Source organism: Manis javanica, chromosome 9 (assembly GCF_040802235.1).
Source record: "Manis javanica isolate MJ-LG chromosome 9, MJ_LKY, whole genome shotgun sequence".
In the NCBI taxonomy this organism is placed as follows: Eukaryota; Metazoa; Chordata; class Mammalia; order Pholidota; family Manidae; genus Manis; species Manis javanica.
Window position 1 is genome coordinate 49,016,315 of NC_133164.1, and position 23,528 is coordinate 49,039,842.

Genomic DNA, 23,528 nt, shown 5'->3' on the forward strand with positions numbered 1-23,528 from the left:
ACATTCTTGCAATTTTGGAAGCTGAGCTTTTTCTGATACTCAAGGGGATAATCCACATTTTAAAGATAGAATTAAAAATATTGAAAGCTATAAAGCTTAGACTAGCTCTTTAAAAAAATTCCTAAAATCAAATTATATAGTATTCATATACACTATCTTTAAAATATGTGAATTTAAATTTCAAAAATAAAGTAAGGAATAATTTTAAGTGAGTTTAGAGCTACATATTAATCATGATATTACAGATTTAAAAATACACACATGTATCCAAAAGTACATATATGGGAACCAAAACACACACATATATATGCAAGTACCATGCACATTCATTACTGATAATAGCTCAACAAAAATAATAAGCTTTAATTAATACCTTAATATATACCAAAGATGAACTAAGATGACCTAAATATTAGCTTCCTTGTCCTCCCAAGAACTCTAGGAGGTAGATAATATTGTTCCTTACATCTTTCACTTACTACTTTATATAGCTAACATAAACAAAATCTCAAAGGAGTCTCAGATCAAAAGTTTACCCCTTGATTTAATTCAATAGACTGTTTATTTAGCACCTCTGTCTGCTAGCCAAGGTGCCACATGCTTAGGCAAGATGCCTTCTGCAGAAGAAAAGATATATGAATGCAGTCATGTACATCAGAGCAAATGTTTGCCCCCAGCCTAAATACCAGTCTCCATGCTAGAGGACAGAAACCAAACTGCACAAAATCTTTCAAAAGGGAGATTTTCAGCCTCTTTTAAAAAAAAATATGGCAAGTGATGAATGTAGCACTGTTATTTTTGTCCTTGTCGGACTTGCTTTCACTTAGAACTTGGCTCTTTTTCATTTCAAATAACCGTTGGTTCATGTCAAAATCATGTCGAATCAAGAAGCGTGGAACCACTCAAACTTCTTTGGTCTTCCCTATAAAAAGGTTCTTAATTCTTGTTCATTGAAAGAACCTGACTGCTAATCTCTTTGGGGAGAAAAAATAAAATAGATGGGAGGTGGGGAATGCAAGGAACTGGCAAGCCAGTGGCCACCACTGTGTCCCTGCCTGTGTGATGCTCGGCTGCCTGGCTGCCCGCCCCATTCCCTGAGGCAACTCCACCACTGCAGCTAAAGAGGTTGGGACCCAGGCAGCTACAGGGAGGGAGGTTGCCACGGTTCTGGGCTGCTGGTGTTGGGAGTCCTGTGAGAACTCAGTAGGGTAACTGGAGATAAAGCCCCACCTTCCCCCAAACCCTCGACTGCATCCCCAGAGGGTCTCACTCCCACACTAGTTCCGCACTCAGCCTCCATCACCAGTTCTCTCACCTGCAGCTTCTGCTCCAGGAAATTTGAGAAAGGGCTTTCAGCTATAGGCCTGTAATGGGAAGTGTCACAGTTCCTCTATCTGTTTGGGTACATTTTTACATCTGTAACCTGTACAGTTTTGCTTTTTGTTTACTTCTGCTTCAGTGAAGTAACTCAGTTGCTTAAGAACATGCCCATCAAGGGCTCTGGGCTTCTTGGATCATCCCCCCCCAAATTCTATCCCTGTTTCATTCAAGTTCCCAAGTCCAGTATTAGCTTTAGTTCAAAGCAAACAAAATTGTGATGTGATAGATAATCATACTGAAGATCCAGAAAAAGACAATGAATTGGATATGACTGGTAATGAAAATGAACAGGAATTAAGAAACTTGAGACACTAAGGTTATCAGACACATATCTTTAATATGCTTGTTAGTAACTACTTGGGCTGCCACAGAGATTTGCCAGGCACAGAAATGCAGCATGTAAAGTCTTACCTGAGAATCTGCCAGTAGCTAGTGTCACTTGTTTTTACAATACAGCTTTATCTTCCTTGCTCAAGACAATGCAGTCATAAACCACATACCAGCATGCAACTTCATGCGTAATGATAGAAACTTTGATGACTTGAAAGGAGAGCTAGAAAAATGTGTCCAAAAATGCCTCACTGGAAAAATTAAAGTAATAAGAAATACAAAGTTGATGGGACTGATTTGAGGAAGAATTTTTGGAACAGACCACATTGCAGGAGGAGTCCTGGTGCTGCTGGACTGCCCCTACAAAGGAGTGCGATGTGACTGAAGTCCTTGCGAGCTGTCACCCAGGTTCCGGCAGCCGTGGCTTGCGCAATGATTGATACCGTAGTGCAGACACACTTGCCTGCTGTTCATCATACCCTGTGGTGCAGAGAGGATTCCTCTAGGGGCTGCTTTCAAATGGGGCCTTGGGCCCCTTTCTGAGATAGGAGAACTAAAAGGAGCTACTGCCCCAGTAGTCACCTAATGGTTGGGGGATGTTTGCCATGAACCCACACTGTTTCAATGAACTGGACAGTTTGAAAATGGCATGGATATCTGAGGAGAAAATTTAAAAGTATCATCTAGGATCTGACTCTGTGGAGATAATTCTTTATCATCCCTGCTCTAATGTAGGATATGTTTTCTGAAAAAGGTGACCATGTGGATCTCCTGAAGTCTAGCACACCATGACACATAGGCCGGCACATGTTTGGGTGACTGAATATAAATAGCATTAGTTTTCCTTAAGACCTTCTCTGAGGACCAGTAGATACAGATATATCATTAAATGTGTTGAAGTGAGGAATAAACAGGGTTGTAAATCACTTAAATGGTATCCAGATAATATTTACTCAGAGATGCAGCTATTAATTCAAGGGGCAATTTGAAGGTGGGCACAATGAGCATAGTAAAATGAGTTAAGAAACTGTTGAATAGCCCGAGGAGAACTAGAAGAATCCTGATCAGGGGCTGAACTAAAGCAGGACTTAATTGCCTCATACTATGCGCTGGAAGTTTTTGTTTGAATAAAATGATTTAAGTCCTACTGCATTAAAAACAAACAATATCTTAGTTCTTTTCATTGCTTTACCTACTAGTGTTTTATTTATTGTGTTCCGGAAAGTTTAGCAAAAACCCTAGGCATTAAAAAATGAGTGAGACTAAGCCTGTTTCCCCAAAGGACATACAGTATACCATGGGGAACAAATAACCAGATGATCATGCTGCTATTCATTCATTCACTAGAAGGCAAGGTGAAGAAGGAAAGAAATTAAAGGATGACCCCCAAAGGATGGGACTAAACATTGACCTCACCAAAGTTTGGCAGGACAAGGCAGAAGAGCTCACCTGGCAAGGAGGATAAATTAAGAATATGAAAGACAAAATATTAATTTTGTGGTGCACTTAAGATATTTTTGTGAAGAAATGAATTTATCTAGAAGACTATTAAATTAACAAGTTTACAGCTATGAAAGCTGTCAAAGTTGAAGATAAAGATTTCCATGTCATTCCAATCTGATGGAAAGACATTATACCATAAGGCAGAATGAAATACACACGCACACACACACACACACACGCACACACACACACTTTGTATGGGTTTGCAATGTAATGAGGGAATGACTTAGAATGTACTGTGTATGATGTTGCATCAGACACTTCACTTTTGGTTCCCAATTTGCTCTTTAGTAAAATTAGAAAATAAGGCTAAGAATTTTCCAATACTAACATGTATTGTGAATGGATTCCATTTTGTTCTCTGTGTCCATCCCCCTATCTCTGCCAAACTTTGAGAACATTCTTGTAACACCCAACAACAGAAGCAGCTAGGTCATTATAATAGTGATTTGTTCTGCAATGCAGCTTTCAAATGTCGATTTGTTATGAGGTTGCTCACTGATGGATCATACTACACTGGAAAAGGTCATCACTAACGATCTAAAACGATGATCCTTCTCTAAGCTGGAAAAGCTTTCATATTTCCATTTCCCCTACAACTGGGTGCTTGTGTTGTTGGAAATCCATGGGACAGCCCCAGGAAAACCCTGTTGGTCATTGTTCTGGAATTTGCTATGCATTCCCATGTCAATGACTACCAAGTCTGAATTTCTCAATAGGAGCTACAGTCAGTTTCTAATGTGAACAGCATTAAATAGTGGTAATAAAATATTCTGCCTTGCTCAGAGTGGGTGATGGTAAAATTTAAAAAAAGTTCATTTGTTTATGCTAAAATTTAAGGCTTAATTTAGCAGTGCTCAGCATGTGATTCTGGGTCCAAGTGTGCCAAGGATCATCTTGGTGTTGCTCACATCATTTCTGATTTGAACAACAAATACTCTAAAACTAAATAAGAACATTTAGCAAACATGAATCAGAAAAATGACACCAAGTTTTTAGCTTCTTTTGATCAAATTTTAAAAATTAAGGAGCATGGGTCACTGACTGAGTGTATTAAACTAATATGACTCTCATCTTCTAGTTATGTAATTCTATAGCATTTTAAGTCCTGGTTGCCAATTCAGAGTAAGGACTTGGCAGCAGATTATAATACAAAACAATGAGGTAAGTCAAGTTTGAGAGGAAGGAAAGTGAAACTGAAGACAGGTCAACAATTTGAATGAGATGGATGGACGTCTCCAAATGAAATATTCAAGACTATGCAACAAAATGCCTCCCAAGGGAATACAAGAAAATTCAATGGTATTCAATGGAAAATTTTATGGGTAAATTTAAATTAGAATCAAAAGACTCCAAAAGGCATGCATATGCATGTGCACACACATACACACATCTTTATTTGTATTTAGCAAAAACAAGTAGACTACTAGTTAAACTAATCGGTCTTTTACATCTATATAAGTTTTGCTTCCTTTGTTTCCATAAATGCTTATAATCCTTGTCCCAAACATTATTTCTGAACCAACTCATCCCAGGCTAAAGTAAGTGTAGACATTGTATACTTGTGAATAATTTATCACATTGAGGAACTGCATAAGTGTTAGTAACAGATATAAAACCACAAATGACAGAGAGGGCACTCAGCAATGACAGGATGTAGAGTCCAGAATTTTAAAGAGTTTTACTCAGTTCTAGAAATCTTCCTTTTCCTTTTTTCCAATTAAATAGAATTTTTTAAACAATCTCCTTATCTTTGATTTGAATATTTTGAACACTAAGCTGTTATAAGATACTACTATACTAAAAACTTTACATACCTAATTTTATGTCATCCTACAATATTCTTATAGGATAGATATTAGTACGATCTCCATATTAGATATTCAGCAACTAAAGTATAGAGGATAACTAAAAAATCAAAACCAAGATAAAAAATTTTGACCCAAGCCTTTCAGCTATTACCCCAACAACTTACATTCAGTTCTTACATGCTTCAAAGATTAAATGTATACTCCAGATAAATAATATGTAGTTTTCTCCAAAATGCTACAGATTTTCGAAAGATACCTATAGGTATCAGAAAGTTATGATGGCCATAAATTAATTTCAGGGTAATACTTTATGACAAGAAAAATAGAAAAGAAAAATAAACAATTGATGTACATGACAAACTTAGTGCCAGCAAAGAACAATCATTTACTGCTGATGAAGACTCTCTCCTAGACCCGACTTCAGTCTTGATTCTCTGAGATACCTTGACGAGGACTCAGATTCGGCCCTCTCCTTGTTGGGCCTACATAACTCAGTTTTAGCAAGAATTCTGCTCAGTCAGTTCAGAGACTCTTCCGTTCCTAATATCTGATCACTGGAGAGCTGATCAAATTCCACATCTCCCACCATAATCCAAGTGGTACTTGATTACCCTGGCCTGCCTTCCACAAGAATGTGGCTTAATCAGTTTGACCATAATTCTCCTGTCTTTGCTGTCTCTTCATAACTTTCCATCCCCCCTCCCAACTCATCCTGCTTTTTGACTATAAACCCCAATCTGGTGTTCAGAACTAAGTCCAGTTCTATACTGAAGTTTCTTTTCTCCTATTGCAATAGTTCCTGAATAAAATCTATTTTACCACTTTCTTGTCCTGCTCTGTTTTTCTCTTTAATACCGTATGCATGCAGGGCAGAGGAACATGAGGAAAGGGGTGAATTTTAAAAATAATGACATTTTTTCCATCCCACAGTTTTTTCTGCTTGTGTTTAAAGGGCTCTTTGCAAGGAAGTTCGTAGAATGTAATCATTTGGTTCAAATATGAGCACGAAAGCTGCATTTATTGACTTTGGCAATGTTCCTAATCTCAAGGGAGGAATGTGATTATTTATTTAACTCTTCAAAGTATCAGCTTTGCCTGGTAGTGAGGGTCTGCATCTTTTAATCTACAAATGGAAACTCTCCAATTGAAGAATTATGGAATCAACCTGAAGCTTGCTCTGGAGTTACTCCTTTCCAGCAGTACTCTGCTACTTTGATTAGGATTTACTGTGACCAAAAGAATACCCTTATCTTCCTGTTTGATAGCTTTTATGAGCAGGAAATATCTCTGCAGAAGAAAAAAACAGTTTGATCCACACTCCCTTCTCCACAGGGTAAACCACTGTTATCATTGATAGTGTTCTTACGGAGCAAGATTATATTGTTCGAAACTGCATTTCATGAAATAGTCATAAAAGATTTTCAAATATTATCAAGTGAGCACTTTAAATACTAGAATAACAAAAGCAGAGTTTATCTTTCACTAAATAACAAGTCTTTTGTGATTTCTCTTGTGTACTAAAAGAATCGTTTATATCAACTGCAGTAAAAAACAAAACACCACTTAGCAGCAGGTATTGGATGGTCAAATTTCCAACAAAGCCCTTTTAAAAAGCAGGATGTATAACTTGTGACTTCCATAGCTTTTGAATTTTTGTAGTGTATGTTTCAACTATAATTTTTGCAGGCCAAAGAAAGCCCCTTCTCTCCTACTAAAATGCTCTCAAAATAAGTCTGTGTTTTTCCAATGACATGATTATGTAATGTATTCCATTGCCCAAGGTCCTACAACAGAAGCTTTCCCATTATTTTCTACAAGATCCGATAGAGCATTTTTTGGATTTCAATCAGGTTAGACACCCTGTCAGAGTCCAATCTTGACATATCAATGACAAGGTATATCAGAGCAGTCAAAAGTTTACAACATGTAATAAAAACTGAACTAAAGTCAAGCATGCTCTCGTCTTGTAGGCCCAGGGAGACTCTAGGCAACTAGTGATTTGTAGGCTCCATTACCTCCCAAATGTTCAATGTATCCAGCCCTTGGCAGGGTGTCAAGGACAAGAAATAATCAGCCTTTAGAGATCACTTTTGAAATGCTATGCCCTCTGCTTCCTTCAGGTGAATCATCCCTTCCGTGCTGTCAGGATCCACTGATGAAAGCTGACGACTTTCAGCAGCCTGTGACAAGTGAGGTATCCCCCTCCATACGTGGAGAAGATGATATTGTGCCATCAGCTTTCACCAGGCATGCAATGAGCGATGAGCTGCTGCGTGACATTATCCTCGTGAGCTCCTTTTCCAGAGTCAAAAGTAAAAGCCAGAAGGATGTTCATGATCTTGTACACAAGAGCAGAATGATCACCAGAGGAGTACATAGGAGAGCATTTTAAAATTTATTGTATCTATATGTCATGCCTAGAAAACAAATTTTGTCTTCATGTTGTAGTGCTAGATTCAAAGCAGTGCACTAAAAGCAGGTGTCTGAGAATGTTGTGGAAGTAAATGATGCAAATTGATGGCAGTACTCACACTGCAATAGCTATTAAATAGACATTCTTGTCTTAGTATGACTTTAGTCCCTCTAATACATGTGAATATATCTGCAAAAGAGTTGTTAGGATTTTCAGGTAGCAACTTTTTTCTCATGATAGGTTTAGATTTTTTTTCACTCATTAGAACTCCAACTATTTCAACACTAAAACACAAGAATTTAAGTTAGTCTTAACCTGCAGCTATCATATTTATTGTAAAAATACTAACTTTTTAGAACTGATGATATGTTTTCTTGTTAATTTAGGCCTCTAGTTTCATCTTCTCTCTTCATACGTAGCCTAGATTTGGTTAATTCCCTAAAATTTCATATTAGAGACTATGCAAAGCAATTCAGTATAATGAGAAATGTAAATGTCATCCCAAATTTCCATTTTGGAGAAAATTGTGGAATCATGTGCCAATAGGGGGATAGAAAAGAAAGATCAAACATATCATCTGTTAACAGAATCTAGCAGATAGGTTTTCTGCTTTTACCTTTAAAGCAATTGTGTTAATATGAGAATATGACACATTGAATCTATTTCCCAAGTATTCTGGTTTGTAAAAATGGCATAGATGAGACACTTGATTATGAAACCTAATTAATTTAATACTTAACTCATATATATTTCCAATAACTCAATGAAGGATATGCCTGCATATAGGCATGTGTAATATTATACAAAATTTTAAAATATATTTTGCATCCTTATTATATAAAAGTTAGTATACATTTTATGAAACATTGAAAATTGTAGCACAGTACCATATTCTTAATGACAGAAAAATTTTCTGAAGTGTAAAAGTCAGTTTGAAAGGTAAAGAAACCCCAAGTTACATACTAATGTATCACCTTTAATGTATAAAAATATAAAATATGTTTTTCTTGCTAAATGGATGTTTCCTTTTTAAAAATATTCTTCCATGCCTTTTAATATTCTGGTTCAAGTACAATACCAGTGGGTCTTCCTGTTACTGTTGTTTAGGATGTGTACAAACTATACTTGCAGTATTTTTGGTTGCATACACCATCCCTTTAAAAATCTCATATGACTATATAAAAATATAGTTTAAGTATATATCTTATATATATAAAGAGGTATATATACAGATACAGTTATTTATAGCACAAAACCTCAGAAATCTGCAAAGTTTTCTTTTGGAATTAGTTACCACATTTATATTTATCACTGTAAAAAATAATTTTTTTTCAAGTATCTTATCAGGCACTTGGAAATGCCACCTATACTAATTTTCTGGCCCAGTCTCTCATATTCTTTTTTTCCCCTTTTTTCTTTCACTTCACACCCCTCCCTTCTCAACCACTCACCACAATGGGAATGTTCCAATTTCTCCACTACTTGAAAATAATTTAAAATTTTGCAATGTCATCCTGCTCATCTGAGTCAAATAACCCCCAAATGAATCATTTTAGTCTAAATAAAGACTAGGTAACAGATATCTCATTTCACAACCTATTATAACATGAAAATGCAAATGGGTAATTCTTTCTTGACTGGGTTATAAAATTAGTGTTTCTTTAAACTGACACATCAGACTGAATGTATGTTTATGTACTATTCTTCCTCAAGTCTGACAAAAACCAGTTAAGAATTTTAAGATATGTGCATCAATCAACAGAAACTAAACAGGAGAAAGAGTGAAAGACAGATGTCAACCAAATGGAAGACAGCAAGCTGACAGACAAGTGATACCTCACTTGCAAAAAGAAAAGGATGGTATCCACAGGACCACAGCAGAGAACCAAGAAAGAGCACACCTGGGAAAGGCTCGGCAATATGAGCGACAGCTATTCTGGATGGAAGTCTTTAAAAGAAGAAAAAGGACTGCCTAAAGCTTAGACAGCAAAATTAGATGGAAATATAAGGGAAAAGGTTTTCAAAAATAATTGCTCCACCAGTTTCAACCTTCAACTAATACTGAAGTGAAGAAGAAAAAATAGAGGGGAAATAATATAAGAATATTTCCTTAAACTAAAGGCTTTAATTTTTCATTGAAAAAAAGACACACTGGATATTTTGCATAATAAATTAAATGAGGCTCATTCAATACCATACTTTTAATGAAAACTCACCATCGTAGGAGCAAAAATAAGACTATCATCCTACAGAAAGAAAAAAAGTATGCCCATATTAAGGTTCTAAAACGAGAGTGGCATCCAAAGTTTTAAGAGTATTGCAACTGGAAGACAATGCACGATGCTTTCTTTATTATGAAGAAAAGTGTCACATCAAAACAAATGGTCACTCAGGTGTGAAACACATAATATTTCAAAAGTATTTCAAAAGTGCTTCAAAGTATCAGCCAATTATCTCTGTAAGGCAAACGACCAAGAACACTTCAACATTCCCCTCAGTGGCACATAATTTAGACAAGCTTTTTCCTTACTCTAGGTCCGAGACCTCCTTATTTTTAGAATATTCCTTTCAGAAAATTTATAATTACAAATTATTTGTTTGCTTCTTTGAGATGTAAATCTTTTCAAAAGACTGTTGGCAGTTTTACAACCTGGACATTTCTTTCTCTAGGATATGGGAGCCATCCTTTTGAAATATAATCACCAAGAAAGATAGTGCCCCTATCTCTCATTTCACTGGCAGATTAATAGCCTGATTTATGCCGGCACTCTTCTGCAAATTGTAAAACTACCCTCTGTCATAAAGATATGGGATGTTTATTTTTCCTTTGAATAAAGCCAATTAGCAAGCAGAGATGGCCCATGATTTCCCCCCAACCCCAATAATTAAAAATATTCCATCTCTTTGTTTCAGTGGAGTTGAGTTCAGAGTTCTGGTGTCACTAACTTACTACAGTAGTATTGAATTAAGTCTTTCTTACCTGTTTAAATTTGCCCAATACAATTTTTTCATTGAGACAACTTCTTTCAAAAGAAGGTATAAGAGATGGCAACCAAAATAGAATATATAACAGGAAAGAGACAAATAGAATCCCAAAACTGATTAAGAATTAAATCCCATATGCTAGCTGTCAGAGTTTAATAGTATGAGAATACACTGGGATAGAAAGATAGAAAGTTTGATAAGGGTAACTGAGCACAAAAGGAACTAACGAATTCTTAGATGAGTCTTACTATATTGAGAGATGTATACTTCTACCAAAAATTTGGTGTGAATTAATGCTAGAGTACATAGAAAATTCATCTAAAGAAATATCTAGGCTGTAAAAATACTCAACAAAATATTAGCAAACTGAATTCAAAAATACATAAAAAAGATCATCCATTATGATCAAGTGGGATTTATTCCAGGGATGCAAAGAAGGTACAACATTTGAAAATCCATCAACATCATCCACCACATCAACAAAAAGAAGGACAAAAACCACATAATCATCTCCATAGATGCTGAAAAAGCATTTGACAAAATTCAACAAACAATTTATGACAAAAACTCTCAACAAAATGGGTATAGAAGGCAAGCACCTCAACATAATAAAGACCATATATGACAAGCCCATGGCCAACATCATACTTAACAGTGAGTAGCTGAAAGCTTTTCCTTTAAAATCAGGATCAAGGCAAGGATGCCCACTATCCCTAGTTTTATTCAACATAGTACTGGAGGTCCTAGCCATGGCAATCAGACAAAACAAAGAAATAAACAGCATCCATATTGGCAAGGAGCAAGTTATACTGTCCCTGTTGCCAGATGGCATTATATTGTACATAAAAAACCCTAAAAAATCCACTCCAAAACTACTAGGTCTAATATCTGAAATCAGCAAAGTTGCAGGATACAAAATTAATACACAGAAATCTGTTGCATTCCTATACACTAACAATGAACTAGCAGAAAGAGAAATCAGGAAAACAATTCCATTCACAATTGCATCAAAAAGAATAAAATACCTAGGAATAAACCTAACCAAGGAAGTAAAAAACCTATACTATGGAAACTACAAGACACTCATGATAGAAATTAAAGAAGATACCAATAAATGGAAACACATCCCATGCTCATGGATAGGAAGAATTAATATTGTCAAAATGGCCATCCTGCCTAAAGCAATCTACACATTCAATGCAACCTCTATCAAAATACCAACAGCATTCTTCAATGAACTAGAGCAAATAGTTCTAAAATTCATATGGAACCACAAAAGACCCCAAATAGCCAAAGCAATCCCAAGAAGGAAGAATAAAGTGGGGGTGGGGATTATGCTCCTTTACTTCAAGCTCTACTACAGGCCACAGTAATCAAGACAATTTGGTACTGGCACAAGAAAAGACCCATAGACCAATGGAACAGGCTAGAAAGCCCAGATGTAAACCCAAGCATATATGGTCAATTAATATATGATAAAGGAGCCATGGATATACAATGGAGAAATGACAGCCTCTTCAACAACTGGTGTTAGAAAAACTGGACAGCTACGTGTAAGAGAATGAAACTGGATTATTTTCTAACCCCATCCACAAAGGTAAACTCAAAATTAATCAAAGACCTGAATGTAAGTCATGAAACCATAAAACTCTTAGAAGAAAACATAGGCAAAAATCTCTTGAATATAAACATGAGCCACTTTTTCCTGGAATGCATCTCCTTGGGCAAGGGAAACAAAAGCAAAAATGAACAAATAGGACTACATTATGCTAAAAAGTTTCTGTTCAGCAAAGGACACCATCAGCAGAAATAAAAGACATTGTACAGTATGGGAGAATATATTTGTAAATGACATATCTGACAAGGGGTTAACATCCAAAATATATAAAGAACTCACACGCCTCAACACCCAAAAAGCAAATAACCCAATTAAAAAATGGGCAGAGGACATGAACAGACATTTCCCCAAAGAAGAAATTCAGATGGCCAGCAGGCACATGAAAAGATGCTCCACATCACTAATAATCAGGGAAATGCAAATTAAAACCACAGTGAGATATCATGTCACACCAGTTAGGATGGACAACATAGAAAAGACTAGGAACAACAAATGCTGGTGAGCATGTGGAGAAAGGGGAACCCTCCTACACTGCTGGTGGGAATGTAAACCAGTTCAACCATGTGGGAAGCGATATGGAGGTTCCTCAAAATACTAAAACTAGGAATACCATTTGAACTGAGAATTTCACTCCTAGGAATTTACCCAAAAAAACAACTTGTCAGATTCAAAGAGACATATGCACTCCTATGTTTATCGCAGCACTATTTACAATAGCCAAGATATGGAAGCAACCTAAGTGTCCATCAGTACATGAATAGATAAAGAAGAAGTGGTTCATTTACACAATGGAATACTATTCAGCCATAAGAAAGAAACAAATCCTACCATTTGCAACAACATGGATGGAGCTAGTGATTATTATGCTCAGTGAAATAAGTCTGGCAGAGAAAGACAAATACCAAATGATTTCCCTCATTTGTAAATATAACAATGAAGCAAAAGTGAAGGAACAAAATAACAGCAGACTCACAGACTCTGAGAAGGGACTAGTGGTTACCAAATGGGAGGGGTGGGGGAGGATGAGTGGAGAGGGAGGGAGAAGGGGATTGTGGTGTATCGTGACTGGTGCACATGGTCTGTGTGGGGTCACAGGGTAGACAGTGTAGCTCAGAGAAGACAAATAGGGACTCTGTGACATCTTACTACAGTGATGGACAGTGACTGCAATAGGGTATTTGGGGGGGACTCAATAATAAGGGTGAATGAATAACCACATTGTTTTTCTTGTGAAACCTTCATAAAAGTGTATGTCAATGATATCTTAATAAAAAAAATTTTTTAAAGAAATATCTAGGCAATTTTAACTCCAGTGAAAATCAAAATTTAGACAAGAAAAAAAATGTTGTTTCTGCTCTGAACAATTTTTCAATAGTCAACAAGTTATAAATCTTAAATAAAAGTTGGCATAACCAATATTGTGATAGAATTGTGTCAGGAGGAAGAGGAGTGGGGAATGTGTTTGTGAGTGGTAGGTACATGGGAGTTAAATCCTCAACTGCCGTATTAGGAGTACGAAGTTAACTCTAAGCTTTAAATAGGTAAGTACCACAAGCATGGTACAAACAGGCGAAGTATTGGACTGTCAAGGGACTTTGGGGGGTGATGGTGAGTCTAGATGATAATTGCTGTTTCCTCATAAACCAGGAAGTATTATTTGACTTTTTAAATGCAAATATGTAAGTTTGAAGTATAATAAAAGCAGAGTCTACAAGCAGTAAAAAGGCATTTGCTTGATGAAAACTGAAGAGAAAGGAAAATAATAACTAAGTGAAGAATAAAAACAGGGAGATAGAGAAAGAACATTTTAAAAAGAAGAAATGTAAAGAGCAAAAACAAAACAAAACAATTTTTCACATTTGAGCATTTCATGGACTGTCATTAATGAATGAACATGTAAATGATCATTGGCCTTGACCAATAGTGTATTGTCAAACAGTGACTTAACTAGAGTGAAACAGCAAAGAAACTGCAATGAATCACAACCTGAACCTGAACTTCTTAGTGTTTGGTGATTCACAACCTCTTTCTACTACCACCAGCAGTAACTACTGTTCTGATAAAATGTACAGTAGAATTATTATGAGTTCTTCAAAACTGCACTGTAGTGTTTACCAAGTCAACCTTCCTAATGCCAAATGAGCTGTTTTAAGAATTTACTATCCTCCTTAGGTCCTTTACCCACTCCCATCACCTTCATTCTTGGCAATTAACTTGGCCTGTTACCTTACAGAGAAATTAAGCACCTTCTCTCTTTTTCACTTGTAAATCTTATACCTTCAAATGTATCCTAATTTTCATCTACATAATCTTTTTCTCTCTCTCCACAGAGATATCTGAAAACTGGCACCTGTGCCTCACTTCCATGTGCTTGGTGATGTCTGTAAAGTATCTGGATGAAGTCATACCAAGGCCAGTCCAGCTCTACTGACTGTAAAATTTGCTAGTGTCTAGGAATATGTGATAAAACCCTCAAGCCTAACTGTTATAAAAGTTTTTAGAAAGAGTCATGCAGGCATTTCTATTATTTAAGCATCTTTCCATTTTGCAAATTTTTTCCACCCCTCACAGTCCACTATTATTCTTCACTTCCACTATTAAGTGAAGTTGTTAAAGAGAAAAATGGCTCCACTTTGGATTTTGCACCTGAAAATGTAATCTTCTCAAGAGTGTCTCCCATCTTTTATATATACACTGTCCAGCAAATCCTTGCTACATCAAGACCCATTTTGGTATCAGGGATGCCCCATCGGTTCATTATTCATTACAATGGACCTATTTTTGGAATATAATTCCCTTGCTTCTCATGGATTTCACTCATACATATATGCTCAAATCTCTCTCAAAAATAAAACATAGTATTTCCACACTTCCCTCTATAAATGTTCTTATCTCCAATAAGTCCTGAATATTTCACTCCATTAATATATCTTAATTTCTCCTCTCATTGAAACCATCATCACTGTTACCCCTTCCCACTCATCCTTTCTATTACTGTGTTATTCTGGTTGTTTCCCTGATCAGTGTTTCCCTTCCGACTCTATTCCACAAATCTCTCTCCTTCAGCGTCAGACCCACGTATTCAACTGCTCATTACACATATCCCGTAGGCATGTTGATGCGATATTGTCCAACCCTAAAATCAGCTCTCCCTCATTCACCGGCTCATTCCATTTGTTTTAAATCAGTGCATGTCATACATGTAGTTGTCTAAGGGGACATCTGATCATTCTGGATTTCACTTTCTACCTATCCTAGTAGCCATCAAATTGTAAAAAATCTATTTCATAAATGTGTCTCAAATCTATCCACATTTCTCCATGCCCATTGACACATTCCTTACTTAGATAATCATCGCTTTCCATCTGGATTTCTACAACAACCTCATAGCTGGTGTTTCTGCCATAAGATTTTTACTTCTTCTGCCCATTCTCCTGTGAAGAATACAATTCATCTGTGCTGAATTTATGATTCTATGTTTTCCCTGTTTAAGATCATTTGATTAATCCCTACTGTCCTGGAAATAAAGTTCTAACATCCTTGACTCAATCTAGAAGCACCTTTATTATCCAGTTCCTGTATTTCTTCCCAGCTTAGCCTTTGAATCCCACACTACAATATTTCATCTTACAAAAAAAAATTTTTGTTTTTCCAGTGCAAAATCTTCTCCTTCTCTTCTGAATATTTACACTTTTTGTTTCATGCAGCTTGAAGTATTCCTTCCCTGTACCAACTATTCTCTTCAACTTCCCTCAGGTTTGAGTTAGATGCTCTTTTAGATTCCCAGGGATGCACTAACAAGACACTATAAACAGAGATGTTTTAAAATAACAGAAATCTATTCTCTCAGAATTCTAGAGCCTAGAGCCCCAAATCAAGGTGTTGGCAGGACCATGGCTCCTCTGAGGACTCAGGGAAGAAAATGACCTACTTCTCCCCTAACCTCTGGCGGGTGCCTGCAATACCAGACGCTCCTGGACTTGTAGATACACGATCCCAATAGTTGTCTCTATACTCACATGGCTTTTTTCCCCCTACAGTGCCTGTGTTTTCACACACCAATCTGAAATTGACATCAGGTAATGATATAGGGCTCATCCTAACCTAATATGACCTCATCTGAACTAATTATACCTGTAAAGACTTTTTCCAAACAAGGCCACATTCTGAGGTTACAGTTGGGTGTAAGTTTTGGGGGAACCATATTCAACCCAGTACAACTACCCTTTTTTACATCTTCCTATTGCTATCTGAACAGCCCGTAGCATACCAGATAGGACATTATATTGAAAACTCCTACTGACTTGCCTTTTCCCAATTGCACGGGGACAAGAAACATGCCTACTTTGTTTATCATTTTATTAGTGCCTAGTACAATAGGCAGAGAGAAGAGGCTCAATACATATTTGAAAAAGAAAAAGAATGAACAATTTTTTTAAAAAGAGCTCTTCTTAAAATTCTCGTAGCCTTCTCTTGTTTTCAGGATAGCTTGCTAAACTAAAACAGAAGCTTAAAGAAAGGATTATGTTAAAGTTTAAAATATTCATTCCCTTTTCTCCCTGCCTCCTTCAGAGCAAACACAAGAAAAAAAGAAGTAAAATCTTAAACTAAGGACTTCTGAAGGTGGCGTGCTGCACAATATTGGACTCTTTTTATTTTTGGTATTGTCCTACTTCATGCTTTTTCCTGCTAACTCCTCCTATCTTTCAAAACTCCTATCATTTAATTTTCTTACTGGAAGGGACATTCAATTCTCCCCTGACCCCATACTTCTTTTGGGGTAGGTACATTTTGGTATTCCCCTGTAGCAGATGCTCTCACTACCCTGCCCATGCTCCGACCTCTCTCGTGGTCCCCACGCCATCAGGTTACATCATATTGCAAGCACCTACGAGTGCTGGCCTGGCTAAAATGTCATGGAGTTAAAATCCATGAGAGAGTCTAACCAAGGATAAATACTACCAGCCCTGGGGTGAACAGTCTTAGGCATATCCCACAATCTCTCAGCATCTCACTTGACCGAAATAGTACCCTGCTCTTTAACACAACCTGTGTAGTCCCTTCTCTTCTCTGTTTTACTTTCTCCCTGACCTTTGGTGTTTCTTAAGATCACTAATCAAATAAACACCTAGCATTCTAGTCGTCTCCCAACAACTGAATGGACCAATGAGATAGACCCAACCTGAGGTACTTTCTAAAGCTCTTCTTATACCACTTACCATACTCTTCAATCTATTTACTTTTGTTTTGCTTCTGTTATTATGTAATGTACCAAGTGGTGTGATTAGTTCTTTAATACAGTCTGGTGTAGTTCTTGCAGTACGGTAGTAATGAATAAACATCTTTGGTTCTTTTTTTTTACAAAATGAATAATTTCATAATTTCATTATTACATGACAAGATTGAGTGGAAAATAGGGACATCAGGGTAAGGCATCTGATATTAATAATATGTAACTTTTAGCCTTAATTCTATTAAAATATACTCATTTTTATAGGCAAAATACATTAAGTATAACTTGAAGTGTAAGAAATTTTAAACATATTCTACATTTCTCTTCAGTTCTGCAGACTTGTCACTTGCACTGAATTTTTTCCTGATCCATTTTTAAGCTTATTTTAAACTCTTGAACATGTTTTTCAAATGTGTTTCCATGTCTATGGCTAATTCATTGCTTGATAAGTACTCATAATTGACTTAACAATCTTATCACAAATTTTAGTTTAGAATCATATCAAAAGGCACTCTTCAAAGTCACTAGCTTTACAAAAAGGCAGTCAAATGCACAAATGTACCTATTTAATACTGATAGATTTCATATCACTGTTTTGACAGGAAAACATATAGCTTATGCTTAGCTTGTTTTCTGAACATTCAAAATGCAGTCTGAACAGATTTTTTATTTAAACCATAAACCATATTTTGCTTTATATTTCTTTGATGTTTACTCCTTTTGTCACTTTCTACTTTTATTACTGAATTGCTTTCCCATACTAGAGTAGTTAGCACTGCATGGGAAGTATGCATTGTTCTGAGATCAGATCTACCTAGTTTTATTTACAATGTGATACAAAACCTTGTGTTTTGTTCCCCCCCTATTGTCTTCTGTTTTGTTAGTACCCCTACTGCTGTGAAGAAGAGTGGGGCTCACAGCTTGACTAAGTCAGTCTTAGCAACATGAAACAACATATTTGTTTGTATTGTGGGCAAATTTACTATAAATGTCCTACCTGAAATATTCTAATGTACCTGCAGCTAAAATTAGAGCATGCTTTGAAGAGAAGCAATGTTTTCCAGTGGAAAAAAAATTACTAGAACATGGAAAACATTTCTTTAATCTCTCATTATTAAAACATTGAAGGAAAGGTTCCTTACTTAAATTTCCTCTAAACTTGCAATTTAAGATATTTGAAACTTTTTCCACACTACATTGTATTTTGTAGAAAGTGATCCAAAATATATAAAAGATTTAAATTCTGGGAAAGGTTTGAATCTATCCCCATTATTAGCTTACTGCCTCTCAAATTACAGGAAAACATAGATGGAAGAAAGCATATTTATATTTAATCTTGTGTTATATGTAGGTTGGAGATAATAATTACCAATAACAACTGGACAATATGATGCATTTTCTTGTGGGAAAAAATAATGATGAACTTTTATTTATAGCTAAATTCATTTGTAGTTAAAATTGATTGATAATAGTCTGGGTTAATTTAATTTTGCCAATAAGATGAACTATTTTATTGATATTTTATGAATTCTTTGAAGCTGGTCATCTCCGCCTGTTTCTTGCCCACAGAATTTTGGGGGCCCAACTTTTGTTTTAAATTCCAAAAAAACACAATTATTTTAGATCCATGGATTGTTTTTCTGTAAAATTCTTTCAAAAAGGTCATTGATTTCCTTTATACTGATTGTTGTTTCACATGTCAATAGACACACTTATTCTGGAACCATGTCTCTTTCCCTGGATTTAATTTGGATCATTTAAACCTGTTGTGCTTCCACAGGAGAGGAATGCCATTTTCTCTTTCCTCTAAGCTGTATTTTTCCAACTAAAAGAATTTGCTGGGAAAATTATATCCATTAAGAGGTTTTTAAATCGTTGTGATAACTACACACCGAGTCCTTAGGCCTAAGCTTTAATTGGCTTTTTTATTCAACTGTTTTGTCAGTTTTACGTTTTTATAAGTAGAGATGAACACCAGTTAAATTTCCAGCCCAGAAAGTCATTCAACTTAGTATTGTCTCAATTTCCATTAAATTCTGCTTGCAAAACAGCTAGGTCATTTCTGAACCCATCTCTCTTGTATTATCCTGGCAAGTACGAACAACGGGAACCAATTCATGCCCCTAACAATGGTTTTTCATCTTTTCACTTAAATATAAAGCTTATTAGGTACAATATCTCCCTTCTCTGTTATCGTATATGATCCTTTTTCTAAATATTTAATCACTGCATGGCCTGCATTAGCATCCTTCTAGCCTCTGATAAAAATCCGTTGCCCCAAATACCTGGTGTCATTGCCAGGGTGGCATATTTTAAATTGTTAAGGCAGAATCCCTGATCCAGTACTACTTTTTTGTATCAATCATGATAGGTCCAGTTATTCTGTGGCAAAGAAAAACTTGAAATTCTCAGTGTCCTAAAACAATAATATCTACATCTCTTTCCTGAGACATTACAGCACATGCCACCACAGAGTTTTTTTCCAGGCTGATGGAGATTTTATTTTAATACATTGGCAAAGTCAGGAGAAAAGGGCATGGCAAACAAAGTGTTAGCTCTTAAAAGCGGAGAATACAAAGAACACTTCTGCTTACAATTTATTGGCCAAAGGTGATGCAGTGCACTAGATTAAATAGTGCCCCCAAAACCCCTACCCCCAAAATTATGCCCATCTGGGACATCCAGATCCTATTTGGAAATAGGCTCTTTGAAGGTGTAATTAAGTTAAGATGAGGTAATACTAGATTAGGATAGGTCCTAAATCCAATGACTGATGTCCTTATAAAGGCCATGGGAAGACATACAGATATACAGGGATGGAGGCTGTTTGAGTGAAGATGGAGACAGAGAGTGGAGTGATGCAGCTGCAGGTCAAGGAACATCAAGGATCACTGGGGACCATCAGAAGCCAGGAGAAGGACATAGAATAGTCTCTCCCTCAGAGCCTCCATAAAGAACCAAACTTGATGACTCATTGGCTTTTAACTTCTGGCTTCTTGGACTGCAAAAGAATATATTTCTGTTCTTTTAAGCTGCCAGTATATGCTATTTGTGGTGACAGCCCTAGGAAACTAATACACATAAAATTCTTGAATTCAAGAGAATGTAGATGCAGGGTTCCTCCATATATGGACACTGAATATATATGAGCTCCAAACACAGATTATTTCCATATGAATGTGACTGTAATGGTAAGATTTTTAAAACAGGTTTTCCTATTTTACACATAAATTTTGAGGTGATAGTCATGATTCTTCTTGGTCCCTTATTTCTAAGGAAATTGATTTAAGCCAATTTGATCTAAAGTGATGGACTACCAGACACAAATAAATGGAGTTCACAAAAGCCCAGAGACACTTGGGAAAAGTGGAAAAATATTTCCATTTTGAGAGGGTTTTTGTTTCTTTTGTTTTGTTGTTTTTACATAAATAAACCAAGCATACTGAGAGTAAGAAAAGTTAACAAATAAGCTTGCTTCTAAACCTTGTATTCCATGTCATTACGGTAGCTGTGTTATTAGGAAGTAAGATATATGACCTTGGAATTATCTGTGGTTATGTTTCTGAATTAGATTATACTCATTTTTATATAATACCTGCTCTTATCAAAATATGAGTGTTTATTTTGCTGTAAAAAATACAATTAAAAAGACAAAGGAGAGTAAAAACCTTAGAGATGGAGAAATCAATTCAGATAAGAATTTTAGCAGAGTTTAAATAACGCATCAACTCTATCAAACTTTAATCCTACCTGTTAGTGGGTCAAAAGTTATTAATTTAGGTGAAAAAATTGTTACGTGCATTATTTCTTTGGAACAGTGCCTCCGAAAAAGCAAATGCAATGTTATAAAATGTCCATATTTAAGTTGGGAAAATAGTGTATTGGGAAATTATTCTATTTATACTTCAATTTCCTATTAGTTGGGGTTGACATTACTTACCACAATGAAAATAATGTTTGGAAAATGGAATTGTACAACATAGTATTTCTCATTAATGTCAGTACTGCACATACAACCTAATAAATCAGCCACCAAAATTCTCAATGACCCATTCTGTTCTACAGATGTTGGTAACAGGAAATGATCAAGAAAGGATTTGGTAATACAGTGAAGGGAATTTCTTTTTTTAACATGTCTACAGACAGATTGGAGTAAAAGAATTGTTCACTGAGTCATGACCAGGAAGATGAGACTCTGTAAGGAGGACAGGAAGGGTTTTACATATGCGGTAAACAGTATTTTACCGCACAAAAAAAGTGGGCAAAAAACTTTGACTCCTGAGTATTAGGAAATATTTTTAAGATAATAATCAGAATTGGGATGGCAAGTGCCTTTGTGAGACAAAGATTTATTCAAAACTGATGCTGTAGATCCACCAAATGTTACGTTTGTGAAGAGATGAAATCAGTTAGTTTTAGGACATGGCATAGAAGTATCATAAGGTCAAGGTTGAGAGTCACTTAGAAATGGAGTCCAGAGCTGAGAGGAGGAGCTGAAGGAAAAAGTAGGGAAACTGGATGAAGGAAAGGAGGAGTTCTAATGCTCTCTGCACTAGTGTCCACTCTTTAAACAGGCTGGGATTCCTACTTGAAGATGGACTGTTGGCTTTGGGTCTCACTGGCTTGGTTACTCTTGGTGACACCTGCTCTCCCTTCAACTTGTGTTCTGAAGGAAGATTCTTAGCTGCTTGGGCTTGATTAGGCTAAATTTACTTTAACAGGACAAGATTTGGAGGAAATTTGACAAGATATCTTTGGAAAGGAAGGAGAAATCAAATGCCCTGAATAAATGAAGAGTAACAGAATCTCGAAAAGACATCTTAGACTCAAACTACTTTTGGAAGTATCGACCCCCATAATTTACTTTACTCAACAGAAAAAGGCCCCAGTAATGATGTTTTATACTTAAACTATGTTTTCTTTAGTCTACATGTCTTATTTTTAATATGACTATTAATTTATGTCAGTTATTTTGTTTATATAAAATATAAATGTTCTCAAATGCATTTAATCTCTGGTGAATATATATTTACATATGTATTTATAATATTTGTACAAATATATTAATACTTAAGCCATCTGAAATGCATTCAAGCAGCAGACTAGTTATGAATTAAAAGACTTGGAATCAAGAAGTTTTATTAAAGATAAAAAGGTTATTTAAAATTTTATGCAATTACATTTATACACTAATTTTTCCTGAGTAACTTTGGGAGAGCACTGTCAAACGAGTACTTTGTCAGATTAATAAGATGATGTAGGCACAGAATATAATGTTTACAGAGGCAGAAAAATGAAATGGCCCAAGTAATTTTTCTGCTATTAGTTGTTAAAAGCATGTGCTTTAAAGTCAGTAAAACATAATTTCAAATTTCCCTTTCAAAACTTCCCAGCTGCAAGATTCTAGGGAATTTAAAGCCATCTGAACATCTCCTTCCTAATTTGAAAATGGGGATATTATCTACCTAATTAATCTGTTTGAATATTAAAGGAGGTATATGTACAGTGCTTATTACAAGTATTAGCATATAATAAGCATCCAATAAATATTGGTTATTATTGCTCTCTTACAAGAATGAATTTACAATTGGGAAAAGTGGAACAATCCATTGGGGAGAAGAAATTGGGGCTTAAGGTAAGTAAAAAGATTGTGAGGAAAACCTAGGTGCTCTATTTCAGTTCAAGTGAGTGGTTTCTCAAAAAAGAGTCTCACCAGCTCAATTTAATGATCTCTACTAGATACTACTGAGGAGCTGTCTGTATGAAGTTGTGTCCAACTGTAGTCCCATTGTTCAAAAGGGGGAAGAACTCAATATTATAACTTTCAGAGGTTTATTTTTAGAATTGGTTACTAAGAGCACAGTATGCAATAATTTAGGAAGAAATGGAGATCATTGGGAATGAACATAAAATCACTGACTGCAGAAAGGGAAAGAAGAAATGACAACCCTAATTAAATACATCAAGGAAATTTATGAATGTGTTGTTATACCTTGTGTGAGGTTAATCTTGAGCCTTTTTTTCATTAGCCAGCAGGATGCTAGATGGCTATTGTCTAATCTAAACTAGCTTTGAGTCACTACAGATAGCTGAAACAAGGGTTGGAGAGGGAGGGTTCAGGGAACTGGAGGGGCTAGTACATGAAGTACAGGGTGACTAATCATCTCAGTTTGTCTGAAGACTGAGGAGTTTCCTTGAATGTGGGACTGTATTGGTGCTAAAATCAGGAAATTCCCAGCCAAACAGAAGCAGCTT

At 35.9% G+C, this 23,528-nt stretch overlaps 1 pseudogene; it reads left to right on the plus strand.

The window, feature by feature from the left end:
- The first annotated feature begins 1,369 nt into the window (after positions 1–1,369).
- The window catches only part of LOC140843471 (polypeptide N-acetylgalactosaminyltransferase 11-like), a 54,315-nt pseudogene continuing 32,156 nt past the window's right edge, over positions 1,370–23,528 (plus strand).